The following is a 19,077-nucleotide window of genomic DNA, read 5'->3' as shown; positions in this document are numbered from 1 at the left end:
CTACAAACATAAGTTGAACACTAAGGAGGGCACATGACGTAATGAGCACTGGAAATTATATAAGATTGATGAATCACTGGCCTCTAACTCTGAAACCAATAATACATTATATATTAATTATTTGAATTTAAATACAATTTAAAAAAATGAAAAATAAAATGGAAAAAAATAAGTTGATAAATACTACAAAAAATATGGAGTTTGTATTTGGGAGAATGTTTAAAATGTTTTTAAAAAAGTGCATAATCAAGGACATGTTCCAGGCACATTTATAGGAAGATTAATGTGGTATCAATGACAACAAAATATTGAAAGTATAGATTTGGGATGAGACATTCTTTCGTCTATGCTAAATGGCCCAGGTTTGAATGCTTACAGTCTTGAACTAGTAAGATGATGTTGAGAATTTAAAAGAGGACATGAATGTGACAGATATTTTGAAGGTAGATCCTTTAAGAGCTTGTGTCTTTTAAAGGTAAGAACAAAGAAAGTCATCTGTGTTACTTCAAGAGTGATAAAAATAAATTACCAGCACCACATAAAGTTGGAGGAGTTGTGCAGAAGTTTGGGGGTAGTGGTATATGGACAAGAGAAGGGACAGGATGTACTGAGCTTAACAGCTGCTCATCTAGGAGGCAGGTAGGAACAAAGGAATGAATCCAAGGAGAAAAGTCAGTAGAAAACAGAAATTTAAGACTCATCTTTTTGGAAGCTATTACTGGCGTCACAAACCCTGATGATATCATCGAGAAGAGAAGAGTATCAGAAAACAAAGGAAACATATTTGTCGATTGCTTTTCATATATCAGACACTAGGTTTGGTGTTTCACATATAGAATATCATTTATCTAGTATAAAAAATCTTGGAAAATGTGCAAGAAGGAGTGTGGAAGAAAGAAAAAAAAATCACGGAAGGAGAAAGAAGAGTGGGATAAAGGAAAACACCTATACCTCGTCATTAAGCAAAAGGAATAGAGAAAGATGGAGGTCGACCTATTTTGTCAAATACTGAATGGGAGGGATGCCTGGGTGGCTGTGGTTGAGCGTCTGCCTTTGGCCCAGGGCGTGATCCCATGGTCTCAGGATCGAGTCCCACATCCCGCCCCTTGTATGGGGCCTGCTTCTCCCTCTGCATGTGTCTCTGCCTCTCTCTCTCTCTGTGTCTCTCATGAATAAATAAATAAAATCTTTAAAAAAAATACTGAATGGAAGCAATGGGAGGGGAACACTGAAGATGAAACCAGAGAAAAGGTTGATTTGTAATGATGTTTGAGTTTCATGATATAATGTGGGGGACAAAAACAAGTTATCCAGACATGAAGAACAAGTCTGTAAAATGTTCAGCAGCCTATGACAAAGACTAGTGTCTTTTCCTTTATCACCTCTTAGCACTACAGGAAACAGTACAGTTTTCCCTGTACTTTATTTCCTTGCATCATCTTCCTTGTCATCTTTTGTCTATTTTTCCTCCATTCTTGTTGCTGTGAAAAAGTTGGCTCTAGGTACACTGGATCTTTTATTAAGTAGTCATAGAACCCCATTTACAAAAGTGATACTAGAAATACACCAGTGAGTTTATTTCCTTCTTAATGATTTTTGAGCATTTTCTCGGTGTCAGGTACAATTGTTTTGTGTATCCTACCTAATTTATTTTCAAAATGACCTTATTTGGTTACTGTTATTTTCATTTGTCAGTAAGGCACACAGAGGCACAGACAGATTAACTAACTTTTCTGAAAGAAACTCCTTCTTTCAGAAAAGAAATAAAGAGAAATAATAGGCAATCTTTTATGCATGGATTACATGTCTTTTGCGTGTGTGATTTAAATGGGCAAGTAGGATAGCTGCAGACCCAAGACTTTAATGGCCATTTTATGCTTATTTATATTTGTTTGCAACAAACCCAATGAATGCTTTTCATGTTTGTCTCATAGAGGGAAGATATGATGGCCTTTTTATATAGGGAATAAATATCTTCAAAAGTGAATAAAAATTTAAAAGGTAAATGAACTTACAAAAGCAGTATTTGGGGGAAAACAAAATATAAATTATTTTAATCAACATGAGGAAAATTAGGTTCAAGACAATTGCTAATTCATATATTATGAATTTTTGGTGTATGTTATTATAGTAATTCAGGTGCTAAGTTTTATGTGACACTCTTTCAAAGGTATTATACTCAGTTTCTCTTTTTATGTATTGATTTCATAAGTTTATCATCTCATGTTTTTCTTATATAGGTATATTTTATATTGACATTTTAAATATTACTGAGGTTTTTCTTTCTGAGTGTTTATCATTTATTAGGTTCTAGATTTTTATACCTTTTCTTTATTACTTCTATTGCAAAACTATTTAGAAAACTAGCTAAGTAGGAGTAATGCTGTAATAAGGGTGGAGTGAATTTATTGTTTTTATAAAAATCTTTCCAACTTGTTCTCTTCATTTTTGTTTTAATATTCAGTCACAGAAACTAAACAAAACCCCCCTCTAGAGATAATAGGAATGTAAAACATGCTTACACACACACACACACACACACTCACTCACACTATTCATCTCCTAATGAGACACATTTAGAATATTAGGCAGGTGACGAAAGGTCTGAAAGACAGCTATATATTTCCTCACTCCTGTCAGAGAGTCAGACCAAGATTATCTTTCAGGCTGTTTTAAGGATGTCCAAGTGTTCCATCAGGTTAGTCACAGATGTCATCAACCATCCAGATATTTGATCAATTGTCCAGATGTTTGTTGACTTTATGTGACATAACTGCATGGCCCGAATTGACTTGAGTTGTTATTTTAATGCATGGCAGGGTTAAGCTGAAGAAAGTATTAAATAGAGCTCATCCACATGGCCTTAATGGAGAAATAAAGGCTGGTACTTATATGTTCCCATTAAGTCCTGTGGTCATGCCTATTCACTTTGGTAAATTGAACTCAATAAAATTTGTTGGAGAGGTCCTGCCCCAAGAATCTAAAGACCTAGTCTGAAGGGATATCTTTGAATGTTTATTTAGCTGTTTAAAATTTGAAAAAAAGCATCTAAATCGATAATTAATTACATTTTATATTTGTCTTACTTTGGATCAAGTTCAAGCCTGAAAATATCACTTTAGCTTCCTTAAAATAAATTGCTTTCAAAACAAAACTAATAGTATTTCTTAGACTACCAAATGTTATCTAATGGTGCACAGAATTGTAGTGGAAAGAAAGGACAAGTTTTAGAAACAAACACATCTGGTTTTGAATTCCAGCTCTGCTATTACAGATAACTTGATCTTGAGTAAGTTATTTAATTTCCCTAATCTTCAATTTACTCTTCTGAAATGTCAGTGTTATTATAAAGATTAGCTATAATGAATATAAAATGCTTGGCACTGTTACTTGTAGCTATTATGATTCTCTTAATTTCTCAGAATAGGTACATGTCTTTAAGATGGAATGTGTCACATCTGTGTGGAATTTTAACCGTATATAGCACTTGTGATCCTTCCTCAACTTTAAATGTGTAACTATTTGAGGCTAATATGCCCTCATTCATTCAATAAATGTTCTTCTGATAGCTACCATGTTGCTAGGCCTATCTTGGCATGGGAATATAGTAAGGAACAGATAGATATAGTCCCTGTACAGTTAGGGTTTGAAACTAATTGGGAGGAAGGAATAAACAAGTAAATAATCAGATTTTTTAAAATACATGATTTTGAAGGGTACTACCAAAAAAAAGTATAAGTACTGCAAGAAAGTAGAACTGATTTATAGTACATTATCCAACAAGTACCTGAGTAAATGCCATTTAACCTGATTTCTGAAGGGTAAGTATGGTTAATCGGTAAATTATAGAGAAAATGGCAATTCCAGGTACAGAACACTGATGTGTAGAAGTCATATGTGAGGAAAGAACTTTTTTGGGGGGGAAAGAACTTTCCACATTGACAAACTGAAACAAGATTGGTGGGGTTGGAAAGTTGGGACTTGGGTGGCAGGATCCGAGGGAAGCTGGGGGAATGGAAGAGAAATGGTATCAGAAGCCCTGTAGAGTAACTCGAGCACAATCTTGAAAGGATTGCAATGAGCAAATGCGTTACGTAGCTTCTCCTCCTGCCTCTTTTGCTCTTTACATTCTTAATGCTCACAAGCAAGAAATAACTCTCAGAAGACTGGAACATGTAAAGAAATCCTGAAAGCAGAAGAATGCAAAATGTGCAAGAGAAATTCTGTAGCTGAATGTGAGAAATAGCAAACCTGCTTCATCATCTCAGTAATAGACACCGGGGCCACAGAACCATGGGTGACCAACAAGTTGGTTAGCTGCAGTACCACAAAGGGGAATATGTAAAGCAAACACTCTAGCCCTACGGAGTAAAATGGGCAAATTCATAATCACAGTGAGAAGCTGAACATCCCTCTCTTAGAAACCAACCAAGAAACCACCCAGTAATAAGGAGGGTATGGAGGAGTTGTGTAATGCTCTTAACCAGCCTGACTGAGTAGCTATACAAAGAAGCCTGTACCATGCGCACAAAACTACATATCATTTTCAAGCACACAGACTACAGCCACAAAAATTTATCATGCGCTAGACCACAATGAAAATGTCAGCAAATTCCATAAAGGTGATATTATACAGGCTACATTTACTTATTCATCAACAATTACAAGAAATTCCACTGCTCAAAAAATCTCCATATATGAGGAAATTAAACACATACATGTGTGCAAACACACACACACAACCAAATAGTTATTAGGCTAAAGCAAAAATCAATATGGAACTTGTAAGCTATTCAGAGCTAAATAAACAAAGGAAAAGTGTTATATAACAAAACTAGGGGAATGTGGAGCAAAACTGAGAAGAAACTGTATGAACGTAAATGTATCTATTTAAAAAGAGAATTAAAGGGGCGCCTGAGTGGCTCAGTAGGTTAAGCATCTGCCTTCAGCTTGGGTCATGATCCTGGGGTCCTGGGATTGAGCCCCATGTTGGGCTCCTGTTCAATGGGGAATCTGGTTCTCCCTCTGCCTCTGCCCTCCCCCGCACTGGCGTTCACCCTCTCTCTCAAATAAATAAATAAGATCTTTAAAAAAAGAGAGGCAATTAAAAATAAATGATCTATGCTTTTAAGACAAGAATCTAGGAAAACAAAACAAGATAAACTAAAATAGAAGAAAGGGATTAATGTAAATGAAAGCATAAACCAACTAAATAGAAAACAAAATGAAAAACTGATGAATAAAAATTCAAAAAAAATCCCCTGTATTTTGAAAAGACAAATATGATACTTTAGTAAATATGACCAAGACAAAAAAGGTACAAATAATTGTCAGATAGGAAAGAGGAACAAGGACAATACACAGGAGATTGAAAAATTATAAGACAAAAAGGTAACTTCAGAGCAGTAAATTTGTAAATCTAGATTAAATTATTAATTAAAAAAATAAAATTTGAAAGTATGTACTTCTGTGGTCCCTAATAGTTAAGAAAGGTTTATAATTAATAATTAAAAATATATTCTCTGGAGAATAGAAAAGGAGAAAAAAGGGAGCCAAAATGTTCCAGGTGAGTGAAGTCAGTGGCACACATAGACACACACGAGTGTGCATGCACAAACACACAAAGGGTTACCTCTAGAGTATGTTTAGGAGCTGTAGTATTCTGTGCCATGCAAGTTTTCGAGGAGAGATGGCAGGAATTGGAACCTCTGCCAAGGAAGAGGCAAGAGAAGCAGTAGTTGTTCAGAGAGAAACGGTGCTTGAAACAACAAAAAAAAAGTAATTTAATATTATTTATTAATAATATTTGTCATTGCTGAAACGTTTGAATTCTAAGCAGACATATTTTGTATTTTCTGTTCAGGCCCAAATCTCAGAATATAAACTATGAGAATATTGTATTTGAAGACCTCCAAGAGTCCAAAGAAAACAAGAGTGACTTTTAATCACTCCTTCCTACCTCAGTAATTGTTCCGAATTAAGAAAATATTTCTAATAATAATTTATACAATTTTTTATTCTATACACCCTTTCTTAAAATATTTATTTTCCTGGGCTAGGCCATTCTTACAACTAATATCAATGTCTTAGAAAAATGCATACACTCTAAAAAATCCTAAGAACTAGCATTCAGAACTGAGAGTTGGAGATAAACAAGAGATCATCTGATTTCTTTTCTCAGCTCTTAAATAAATGCTCTCTTATGATACATGAATTTTATCTATTTGTTATTTAAATAAACTCTTTCAAGGAAAAATAAGCTTTTTGTTTCTACCATCAGGGCTGGGAATGTACAAGGGCCCTTTCCATGTGAGTGGGTTAAAGTTACCTAATGTGCTAGTAGCCTGGTAATACCATTATGGGGTCGATTTTCCCCTTTCAATTTTTATTTTTAAATATTATGTCCTTTTCTTACAAAGGATTATTTTTAAAATATAAGAAATAAATAAAATAGAAGTATATATGATGAAAAGTCTTGTAGGAAGCACGTACAATTTAGGGTGGATTAATCTGCCCAGGTTGCCATAACAAAGTACCACAGACTGGGTGACTTAAACAATAGGAATGTTTTTTTCTCATGGTTCTGAACGCTACAAGACCTAGATCAGCAGGGCTAGTTTCTTCTGAAATCTTTTTTTGGCTTTTAAGTAGCAATCTTCTTCCTGTGGTCCTTCCTCTGTACTCATCTGTGTCCAGAGATTCTCTTCTTATAAGGACACCTCTCATGTTGGATTAGGGCCCATCCTAATGATCTCAGATTAAGTTAATTACTTCTTGAAAAACCCTATCTCTAAATAGAATCACATTCTCAGGCACTGGAGGTTAGGATTTCCATATGAATATTTGGTGATGGGGGGCACTTTTCAGCCCATAGCAGGGGTTTTACAAACTATACATTTGAAAGGTGTGTGTGTGGGGGAATATGGCATAAAAGTAGCTGATAATGTGTGAGGCAATGAGAGAAAGAATTATTTGAGAAGCATTTGAAATGCTCGCAAACTTGGCCAAAAAATTAATAAGCAGTTGAAATTAATTTTTATTCCCCCTATCATAAATCCATAGTACTTTGTTGTTTCCTGTAGTATATTAACATTAACGGAGTTCATTGTGTTGAAGAGCTTTTAGAAAATGCCTTGCACACAATAAGGATGTAGTATTAGTGTTCCATGCCCTCATTGTTAGCTAGAATTCATCTGTCTGTCTTTAGTGAAATGAGGTACTCATGTACCTGTTTCCCCAACAATCATGAGTTCCTGAAATGTAGAGACTCACTTCCTTTTCTTTGTTAAAATACACTGCAGCCACACAAATGCTTGACACATAGAATGTGGTAAACCCATGTAAAACTTCACAGGAAAAATAAAAGCAAGAATTTGCCATTTCTTAATTTTTTTCTTTAAAAGCCTGGACTATATAAATGTTCTAATACATGCTGAGTGACATACAAATAATATTTACTTAAATATGGAAACAAATTTTTTTTGAAACAACAGAAGAAAAACCATTTACTGAGGCATGTTAGAGGCTCATGAGAAAAATAAGAAGGAGCTAATTTTAAACCACTAAAGAATTCCAATTTGGTAGTGTTTGTAAAATGCTTTGAAGATGCAGAGTGGTGCATGTGCATTTTTTTTTTTTTTTAGCTTGGCAAAAAGGAAAAGGACATTGAATACATAAAACCAGATGGAGTGTTAAAAACATGAAGAAAAAAGTGAAAACTAAATCATTAAAAATACAATTTTTTGGAAATATGTGATATTTTTGTTGTCATCTGGAATAACCAAAGCTTCAAGTTTAATAAGAAAAAAAAAACTTTTAAAATGTGCAATTTGTAAATGTATTTTTATTTTGAAGATGTTTAATCAGAAAGATATTAGTAGTTTTATTATTAAACATTCTCCTGGAAAATAAAAATGAAATTTCTTTGTAATTATGGGCTAGACAGTAAAATTCTACATGAACTGCATGCCTCATGCTTGTGTGTGAGACTTGTATTCTGGTGTGGGCTATCAGAGTATAGGTGGGTTCTTCGGCATATATTGTTTCTGTGGTTGTGTTTTGTTTTCCTACTTCATAGAACTCTATTACAAAACATCTACCTTTATTGGTGCAATTCAGTAGTCATTTTTGTACTGTCAGTCCATCACTTTACATTCATTTGCAATTTTTTAATGTGATTCAAAGTGTGTATTTTGGAAGAAGACTTGCATGGTTTGAAGAGCTCTGAATTAGAATGTGGGTGGCATTAATGTTTTGCTCATCTAGGCAGTAGATGGAGGACACTGGGCAAGTAATTTAATTTCTCTAATCCTCTCTTTTCTTATTTGAAAGATGAAGGAAGTATCTATTCTTGCCATCCAATGTAGTTGTATTGAGGATTATTTGTGAGAATGTATATAAAAATGCTTCATAAATGAAATGTGACTTATTCTATTTGTTTAGGAGGACTCATAATTGACTTTCTCAGATCAACAGCTCCCACACTTCAGATCATATCAATGGCACCAACTACCTGTTCTCTACATATATTGCTCAGAGAAATTTTAGCAAGCAACTTCTATTCTACACAAGTTTGGTGGCATGATAGAAGTTGGTATGTGATAAGACATAAGCAAAATTCAGAATTGGAAAAGCAATAAAGAATATCTAATTCGGGTTCCATAAGAATTTATAAATAAGAGGACTGAGGGTCAGAGGTGGTTAATAATTTCCTTAAAACCAGTGTGCTCCGATATTTAATTCAATGCATGCTATGTCTCATGCATGATGCTACTGGGGAAAAAAATTGCTGGATTATGTTTCCCTGGAATATAGGGCCTTGTTTCAATCTTTTAGATCAGGGGTCAGCAAACAATAGCATGAGCCAAATCTGAACTATCACCTGTTTTTGTAAATAAAGTTTTATTGGAACATAGCCACACCTATTTATTTAGGTATTATCTATGGCTGCTTTCACACTGTGGTTGGCAAAATTGAGTAGCTCCATCAGAGACCATATGGCCCACAGAGCCTAAAATATTTACTATTTATCCTTTACAGAAAAAAAAATTATCAAGCTGTATTAGGATAGCATGATTATTTTTTAAAAAGATTCTTTTAGAATATCTTAAAAAAAGTGATACAAGCTTGTTGGGAGAAACTTCAAATATTTTAGGAGTGTATAAAGTGAAATGTAAAAGAGAAAACTTTTCCTACATTTTGGATTCCTTTTCTCTCACCTTTGGAGCCTAGCACAACTGCCTGGCACAGAGTAAGTAAGTGGTCATCAATACATGTTTGTCAAGGGAAGGAAGGAAGGAAGGACGGAGATTAGAAGGGAGAGGCAGGAACAGGAAGGCTAGGTGACAGGCCGAAGGTCAAATTGGTTGAATTCAAGGTCAATACAGTCATGATGAGGAGGAAAAAAAGGATTTTTTTCAGAACTCTACCTTGTTCTAAAACTTGGCAATCCATTTCTGCCACAGTGTGAGTATTCTGAACAAGATAATAGATTTTATCTTCAAACACTACTTTTTCTTTCATTCTAATTATGGAGACATGCTACAGAAGAGTATTTGGTGAGGTGTGAGGTGTGTGGCTCTGGGCCACGAAAATAAATCCCATAAATTCTAATTTTCTTTGGCTAAAGGAAAAAAATTATATTTCCCTCCTTGTAGAGCAAGAAGGTACAAACGTCATGATTTGCACAGACAGTGGGGCTTCTGAGACAAAGAACAAAAATTCACGTTAAGCAATAGATTTTCCCCGTAATAAACGAGAGAAAGCAATGGATACTTCGGGAATACTCTCCACCCTTACTTCCTAGAGGATTACAGACTAGGGGTTGCCTTGGCAGGCACTTAGCCACGCTGTTTTACTGAGAGATTGCTCTCGGGTCAGAAAACACAAATTACACATGCTTCTGTCATGTAATTTTAAAAGCAGGTTATTATAAAACAGTGCTGACCTATGAATTCTCAAGAGAAACGTGTCATGAGAAAGTAACCCTAGGAGGTTTACCTATTTCCTTCTTATATTCCAGTTTCTTCTCCTCACTTCTGCCTGGTGAGGTAATATAATACAGAACCTTCAGCTTATTGTTTTAAGCAAAGTTCATCTAGTTTGCTTTGGGTTCCTGGGTGGTGAATTGCTCAAAGACCTCCCATGGGTAGCAAACCTTTGCATTGTAATCTGATTACACAACAGTGAAGGTCTGTGGAATGAGTTTTTTTTTTTTTTTCTTCCCCTCACTGCAGTTTGTGTCTATCACATAACAATGTGATACAGAATGAAGCTGGTGCAAGTCTCTGTATGTGATATTAACTTGGAACTGCTTTTTGGCTGTCATCATTGACCATGTCATCACTTTGTCACCTGCCTCCTAGATTTTGTCAACTGCGGCTGGGTGTCTCAGATCATTTTCATTCCTGTGGAATGTGCCTGCAGTGTTGGGATGAGGCCCAGTGTACTCAGACCCCCACACAAGGCTATCACAGTTGATGGGGTTATTTTACTTGCATTCTCTGGATTTGTGAGATTAATATAAAGTCCTCTCATAGGGTGGGGGATGAAGAGGACTCCAGGAACATCAGAGGAGGAAGCACTTCCTCTACGCATTTGATTGTGAGAATGATTTTATGAAATAAAATATGTAGTGACCCCTTTGTCCACAGCCTAGTCTCTCCCCAATATGGCAGCTGAAATTTCCTTATCCTGTTTTTTTAGAAGAAAAAAACATTTACTGAACCCCAGAACTCCAATTCCCAGCATCTGTTTACACTTCATAGAATGACTGAGTATGTGTGAAAAGAAAACCAGGAGGATAAGTAAGGAACAACCCCATTCCTAAACTCTTTTGAGGATATTTGATTTCTTCTCTCCTTTATTCCCCTCTACCCTAGCTCCCCCGAACAACTTTACTTTCTGCACAAAATGTTGCCATTTGATGCTCAAGTATTAACTTTAGTACTTAAATGTTTCAGCAATTAGTTCCTCAACAGCCCCCATATTTTCTCTGCACTTCCGAAGTATAATAGGCAGAGTGTAAACAATATTTGTTTTCATCTACACTCATAGTCAGATTTTTGTATTTGCTTTAGAGTAATGGCACTGAAAAATAGAAACTTTTAAAGGATTGTATTCATTTAGTTAAAGCTATTGGGTCATATCACAAAACGTGGCTGAATAAAGAAATATAGAGAGGTGTATAGGGAAGAAAAGACTCAGAGTTCTGATGGAGGGCTGATAAAGAGAATAAAAAAGATCATTTTAATATCTTACACAGTTCCCTTCTCTATTTAAAAGAAAATCTCAATAAGCAGAGTAGCCTGTAAGATCATTCTTGCAGGCTTCTTGCTCTGTTCCTGTTTAACTACATTAAAACCTGTCTGCAAGACCCCCACTGGGAGAGGGAAAACATTCCCTTTGCTGGCAGGTGGTCTTCTTGCAAGCACTTTGCAATTGAAAACATATGTTCCTGGGTGTGAGGAGGCTTCTGGTAAGTAGGGGGGGAGCTCATGCCAGGGAATGATTGAATTATACAGGCAAATTCAAGATAAACATGCTTAGTCCTCCCTTCCTTCCAAAATAAAGGTGGAGGCTTTTGCTATCATGTAGAAGCTCTCCATTGTACTCCCCTTCACCACCATGTTGAAAGTCTTCCTTAACTGTCCTACAACACAAGTTAGCACTTAAATCTTCATTCCTATTAGTCTTAAACCAAGACCCCCTTTGCTTATCTTCCCTTTTCCAGGTCTTTGTCACCAAGACCAGTTAGACTATCATTACATGGGATTGGTATTCTGAGGGGTAAGAACCCTTCCTCAGACTTCAGATATCTTCACAGTTCATTGAAGAGAGGAGAGTTGCCAAAAAAAAAAAATCTTTTTCATGAAGAACTGAAAGAATATCCCTTTTCTATTTTTAAAGAGGAGGGAAAACGTCTTTTGGCAAATATATGTTTTAAATGATAAATTTGATTCAGGAAAGCAATATGTAAATGACCATTTGATAAGGAGTCAATGAAAAAAGTTCAAGAAAATAATCATAATGAAATATATCTTAATAAAACATTTTTTATTAACTTCAGACATTTATTGTATGCCTTTCCCTCTCTGGACACATTTTTTTTTTTTGTTCTTTGTTGTTGTTGTTTTTAAAAGAATTTTATTTGTTATTTTTGAGAGAAAGAATGATCAGGGGTGAGGGGAAGGAGCAGGCAGGGAGGGAGAGGGACAAACAGATCCACCCAAAGCCCAACAAGGGGCTTGATCCCAGGACTTTGAGATCATGACCTGAGCCAAACCAAGAGTTGAAAGCTGAACCTGAGCCACCCAGGTGCCCCTGGATATATTTTGATAGAGGCTCAATATGGCTAAAGCTCTGACAACTTTCTGTTGTACTATCTAGAATGAAGAGTGAGTTTGCTTCATGAAAATTAGAATTTAATTGAATTTTGTAAAGTACAAAACCCATAAAGACATTTTCTGCAATATCCGAAACTCTAAATATAATTGAAGACTGAACAAAGGTAGTGAATAACTGCATAATGTGGAGAAACGTTCTTTACTGCAACCTGAAAGCACGTAATAAACAGTATTGTATCTTGCAGTGAAAAGAGAAGGTCAGATTGGTACTATTTTAAGCAATTGGTTGTTTAGTTAAGCTTTGCTGCATCAATATGCAAGTGCTTCCCCAGTGCCAATGCTCTCTTATGAAATTTCTATTGCTTGAAAGTTCAGAGGTTCCTTTATTGGCTCAGAGAAAGTAGTATCACACTTTTGTTCTTCCCCAATAAGTGACTTTTGAATATTTACTACAGAAAGTGAATCTAAACATGTTAAAGGGGCGAGTCACATTGCTTAGCTTGGAAAATATTGAAGGTGAAGCATATTCCTCTCATTTTCTTTTCAACAGAAATACTTTGTGCTGTACTTAAAAACTAATGGTTTATGCATGAACTAGTTTACAATATATGTAGTATTATGTATGCACATTAGCATTCCTAGGAGCTACTTGAGTAACCCAGTAAAAGGGGTCAAGAAAATATTGGACTGTCTTGCAGTTATTACAGACTAGTTAGAAACTGGAAAACAAGCTAATTTTGATAAAAAAAAAACATTATAATACTTTGTTTTTATATAGTGCTTTTCAGACATGACTTCATTATTTAACAGAACATTCTTCTGAGCGTAGGTAGCGAGAGCTCTCTGCAGTTTATAGAGGCATAAACTTGGGCATAAAAAGATTAATTGATTTCTTCTGGGCAGAGAAAATCTATGCTGAAGGGAAAAAGAGACCAAGTTTCTACAAAGGGCTCCAGACCCTGCTATTTCTCCAGTAAATAGAAATCACATCATCATTAACCTTTGTAACAAGTTCTTAGAGTCTTTGCCACAACACCAGTACTAACCACCTTCATGGCATTGATTAAAAAGGTTTCCAGGTTTTGTTTAATGTGCTGACACATTACACTCACATACCATATACTCCTGGGTTGAACAATGAGTTTCTTACATAGTAATAGAGAAAAGATGAAAATCAGTAATGATACCCAAATCTTAATTTAAGAGTGCACAAAGGATATAGCTAAGAATTGTCATTACTTACTCCCAGCAAGTAATACTTAAGGCCAGAAAAATCACATAATTAGAGGAACTTCTGAGGCCCATGATTTCAAGAAAAATTCCAAACATAATTATAATACTCTTATTAAAATCTCTTGGAAATTGCTTAATTTACATAGTTTTCCCTGTCTGAATGTACTTTCTCTAATGTCTCTATTCAGTTCACTCATTTATTCAATAAATATTTATCCAATGCCTGTATTTTGCCTGGAAACTTTGCTTGATATTGGAAATCTGGAGGTAAGTAAGATAGGCATGATCCTTAGTCCCAAGGAATTTAGAAGCTATAATCACAAATATGAATTCCTGCAGTGACCAAATAGATATCCTAATGAAGGAAACAATTTTTGTTGGAGAAGAATAGATAGCAGAGATCATAGAAAACATGGGCCCCTGTACAGAATAATCTATGAATTTTTCAAAAGGAGCTCAAGTTTTGGGGTTTTATTGTGGTAGTTGTAGTTGTTTTGCTGTAATTGTGAATTTATTTATAATTAAAGCAAACATTTTTGTACAATGTATGTCTACACTGCTGTAGACATTATAAGAGTTAAAAGCAGAGTTTCTGGCCTCAAATACCTATGCGCTGAAATGACTACAGGAAAGTGTTATAGGTACTTGGATAGAAGAGTTACAGAGGGCTGTGGAAATGCAAAGTGCGAGTGTCTGACTTCACAATGTAGAACTGGGTGTATGTTTGGTAGGAGGTTATACAATACGGGTGTCAAGGTTAACTTCCCTGAGGAATTTATATGGGAAAAAAAAAACAGAAGAATTCACCCTGGCACACTGTAGATTTTAAAAGCAATTCAGCCTGGTATCCTAGCTTACAAGGGAGAGAGTAGAGGATTTGAGGCCAGGAGACTAGACAAGTGCCAGGTCACTGATGGCCTTTTAATGTAAAGAAGTTTGAACTTTATGTTGGGAATAATGAGAAATTATTGAAGTAAAAGAGCAACATAATCAAATCACATTTTTGTAAGTTCACTTTGGCTGAAACATGGAGAACATAGAGGTTGGTGGAAAAGACGTGGGTGATCAGTTAGGAGATATTGGTCAGAATCCAGGTAAAAAAATAACATTGGCATTAACTAGAGCAGTGTTAGTGGTAATGGAAAGGAGTAGATGGATCTACAAATATTTACTGGATAAAACTGATGTTTGGTTGGTTTCTGAGGCTGAGGAAGAGAAGAGTTAAACAAATCTCCTAGGATTTGGGGTTTTGTTTTGTTTCAGGTAAATGATGCTGATACCATTTACTGAGATTGAGATTAGCACAGGGTCACAAATTAGCACAGATTTGTCTAGGGGAGATGAAGCTTTTGACACGATGAGTTTGAGGAGCATGGGAGAGAGAAACATGGGCAGTTGGATGTGTGGCTCCAGAGCTCAGATTCAGTGTATATTCTTTATGCAATCTATTACCACTTCAGTGGGAAGCCGTGTCTGAATTCTGGAGGCCTCTTCACATCTAGAAATTTGAGCGGTGATCTTGATTTATCTCACAGTGCCTTGATTTATAGTTTAACAACAACAACAAATTACCCTTATTTTTCAATGCCTTACTCACATTTATAAATTTAAAAGCAATGATCTTTTCTGAATTTGTAAGACATTTTCCTTAATTCTGCTCCAGGCAGATATTATACATTCACTTTTTAAAAAGATTTTTTTTTATTTATTTGATATAATGGAGAGAGCACAAGCAGGTGGAAGAGGTAGCAAGCAGCAGGAGAGGGAGAAGCAGGCTCCCCACTGAGTAGAGAGCCTGATGTGAGGCTTGATCTCAAAACTCGGATCATGACCTGAGCTGAAGGCAGATGCTTAACCAACTGAATCACCCAGGCACCCCGACACCCCGCCCCAACACACTTCTTAAAATTCAGCATTTCCAGGGCCCCTGGGTGGCTCAGTTGGTTAAGTGATCAACTTTATTTTCTGCTCAGATCATGATCACCGGGTCATGAAATTGAGCCCTGCATTGGGACTCCGCCACTCAGTGGAGAGTCTGCTTGAGATTTTCTCCCTCCCTCCTGCATAAGCAGCAAGATATAAAAAGTACCAGTCAAAAATCCATTTTGGGCTCTCTGGTTTCAGTGTGTTCCATGCAACACACACATCTGTGGTCCCTGATCTTTGAGAGAAAACAATAGAACCCTGCAGAAGGAGCACAATTGGAGCCTGAGCTCAGCTGTGAGACAGCCCTTGGCTAGAATGCATCCTTATGCTAAGGCTGTTGTTTTATCACATTCTTTTCCAACAATACACACTATAAGTATACGGATTTTCATTTTGAGTTCTGAACAGCTTCTTTGACAGCTGAACCCCTTAGTACAGGGACTTATCGATGGAAGTGGGGAGTCAATCAGTTGGACCCTGAATAACATTTGAAGGAAAAATTGACATGATTTGCTGATGGATTGGATGTGGCATATAAGAAGTAGAAGAGAGTCAAAGGTTACTCCCTATATTTTCATTGTAGGCAAATAGGAATAATGACTGAGGAGGAGCCAAATTAGCATTCATGTAATAGGAAAAGGAAGGAAACTTATTGAAGACGTTGAACGTAGACAACTCTTCTGGGAAAACAGATATAAACAAAGCAGAGAAAGGAGGGCTTTGTTGAAAAAAAGAATTACAAATATCTAAGAGAGCTAGGAACATTTTAAATGTATTGAAAACTTCTTCAGAGAAATACTTTCTTTCCTCCACACTAGCGATTTAAATTTTACCTAACACAGAAATCCTGGAAGTAAACATCAATATAGCATTTAATTCTATTCATGTCTTATAAACCACACTTTTCTATCTCTAAGATATTTTCATTCCACAATGATATTTCACTTAACTTTAACTTAGCTAAAACAAAAGCATAATAAAATCAGAAGCGGAAATATAGAGAAAATGTAGACTATTGACTCAGTTTGCTATTTGGAATATTATATTTAAGCAAAATGTCATTCTCTGTGATTCTGGACGTAATGTTAATATTATGTCCTTAGAATTATGTGGATCTTGGGTAAGTCCAAGAAAAAAAATCATTATGTGTAAGCTAAAAGTAACTAAGCCTGCAATTAATGTTGCTATTGGCCTTTAATATTTATCCTCCTCTGTATTTACATTTCATCTGGAAGTCTTTTGCAGATAATCTGGGATGACTTTTACTTGGTTACGAAGTGAGAAACTTTGGAAACACCCTTAACATCTATGTAGTAGGTGTTGAATAAATGTTTGTTAAGTGGATGAATACATACATGAATCAATATATCCATGAATGAAGAGTCAGATGAATGGTTTATGAATAGATATATGCATTGATAGTGGCATGTATATGCATAAAACGTTTTGTGTAAACAGAGAGGAAGTCATGAATCTTTTGTGATTTTCTTCTTTTGTTGGTAGAAACCACACTGAGGCCTACTTGCAGAGTGAAGGTAGTGGAAGAGAGCATGATGACCATTTGAGAATCAACTGGGGTCTGGAAGACAATGGCAGAGAAGGGGGCAAGACTCACAGCTAACCCAGGTGATTTCAATAATCAGTGACTGTGTGTTCTGGTGATATCTTATGCCCTGAAATGGAGATTGGAATTAGAGGTAGAGCAAAAAGAAGTTGCTTAAGGGAAAATGTCTCATTCCTGGGATAGAAATGTCTCATCAGAGAAAAGGGTGCAGGTTATTTCTTTCCTTTTCTGTGTCATGAACTCATGACCTCCTTCTCTTTCCTACACACACACATCTCCCAAGGCATCCGTGAATTGAAAGATTTATATGCTCTGACAAAGGACGTGACTCTTCTCATGGGTGTTTTGAGACAAGCAGTTTCTCCACCCACTCATCTCCCAAGTTCGTTCCTTAACCAGGTAGCTAACTGAGGCATGGGATTGAGACAAATACTATACAGTCACTTGAGAAAGGTTAATCTCAGAGTGACTGTTTTAATAAGGAAAAAACAAATAATTCCAAATTCTTATATCCTTCATGTATGCATAGAGATGATGGGTAGACAGACAATAGATAGTAGATGATTGATACATAGATAGATGATAGATAGATAGATGATAGATAGATAGATAGATAGATAGAACAAATTATTATAGAAAAGACTTCCAACACTATTTCCTTTTTATTTTAAAGCTATTTAAAAAATTTCTTTCTACTTCTTCTTTTCCTAACTTAGTAAACATGTGCCAATTCTCATAGGATTCTTTTCTTTTTTTAAAAAAAGATAAAGTGTATATAGTAATGCAGTTTGGTAGAAATTAATCCAAGAAACTAGCTCTTTTAAAGCCAAACTGCCATACTATCAAGCAACAGTTCAATAAATGGGGATTTCCATTCAAATTGTTGCAAAATATTCTTTGATACTTCAGACTGCCTACTGATGATGGAAGGCTTCTCCTTTCTTTTCTAATGAAAAGAAAATTAAATTTAAAAAGAAGACAATTTGTGGTTTGTCTTTAGACAACAGACACCAGGAAAGTAATGAAATAAATGCCAAGAGAAGAGATGTGGGTCAGACTTTCCCAAGCTTTTTCCCAGATCTCTTAGTCCACCCAGATGCTCTGAACAGTGAGCTCTGTGGAAGAACACATTACTGCAAAGCCCCATATGCTGTCCTCTCTAGGGGATGCACAATATTTACTAAAATAGTAAAGGCACCCAAATCCTGAGGTAAAGGAAATCTATTTAGCTTCCCTTAACCCAGCACTGCTACAATTTATGAGTCCATGAAGGCTTCTCAAAAATAACACACATCGAGATACTGCAGAGCTAGCGATGTGGACTATGCTTGATGCCAGCCTATACAATGCAAACCTCCTCAAGTGCACAGACAGCCAGACCCCTGAGAAACGGAATCACTTAGAGGTAATCAGAGCCTTTGTAGAAAAACATAATATTTTGATGCTCAGAGCATGGAAAAAAGAAATTATGTGGGCTGGGACCCACACATCACACCACTTAGGAATAGTGGGGATTAGAAAGAATTAGAAGAAGCCAAGAAACTGAGAACAAAAGCCTAATAATTAAATCCACTAGACTGTATTTTTAATTAATTCTTCTGCTGGTACTAGACAAAACTTTTCTAAGATGAAGAATATTAAGAGCACAGTATTTTTTACTAAACCAGTGCCTTCTAAATTCTGAGATCCATTTGCTTTTGGAGAACCCCACTTCCCAAGGGTTCTGATGGGTTGTGGAGGTTTTCAAACACTCATAAATACTCTCCTAGGCTTCTTGGACATCAAATACTCTTACAAAACAGTAGTTTGTCGAATTAAGTGCCAATGAAACAGATGGATTACATTTTCCTCACAATGTGCACAAATTAAGAAATTAAAGAGAAAAAAGTACTTGGTAAAACCAGCTTTGTATTTTGCCGGACCTAAAGCATTTAGAAAAATGGTTTGAGATATTTGGCTAAAGCCCAGTGCCACCAGGCCTGCCTGGCTCCAGACACCAGCCTCATTGAC

At 35.9% G+C, this 19,077-nt stretch overlaps 1 long non-coding RNA gene across 4 annotated transcripts in view; it reads left to right on the top strand.

Annotated features, from left to right (window-relative positions):
* LOC140636825 (uncharacterized) overlaps positions 1 to 19,077 on the top strand; it is a 492,878-nt gene that overhangs the window by 344,337 nt on the left and 129,464 nt on the right. For all 4 annotated transcript variants that reach the window (XR_012034060.1, XR_012034058.1, XR_012034057.1 and 1 more), the window contains exon 8: positions 17,007 to 17,129. This is a non-coding gene — a long non-coding RNA (uncharacterized lncRNA). The remainder of the gene's footprint in view (positions 1 to 17,006; positions 17,130 to 19,077) is intronic.

The sequence above is a fragment of the Canis lupus genome, chromosome 1, assembly GCF_048164855.1.
Source record: "Canis lupus baileyi chromosome 1, mCanLup2.hap1, whole genome shotgun sequence".
Lineage (NCBI taxonomy): Eukaryota > Metazoa > Chordata > Mammalia > Carnivora > Canidae > Canis > Canis lupus.
The sequence above is the reverse complement of the archived record's forward strand: the minus strand, read 5'-3'. Positions and strand labels throughout refer to the sequence as shown.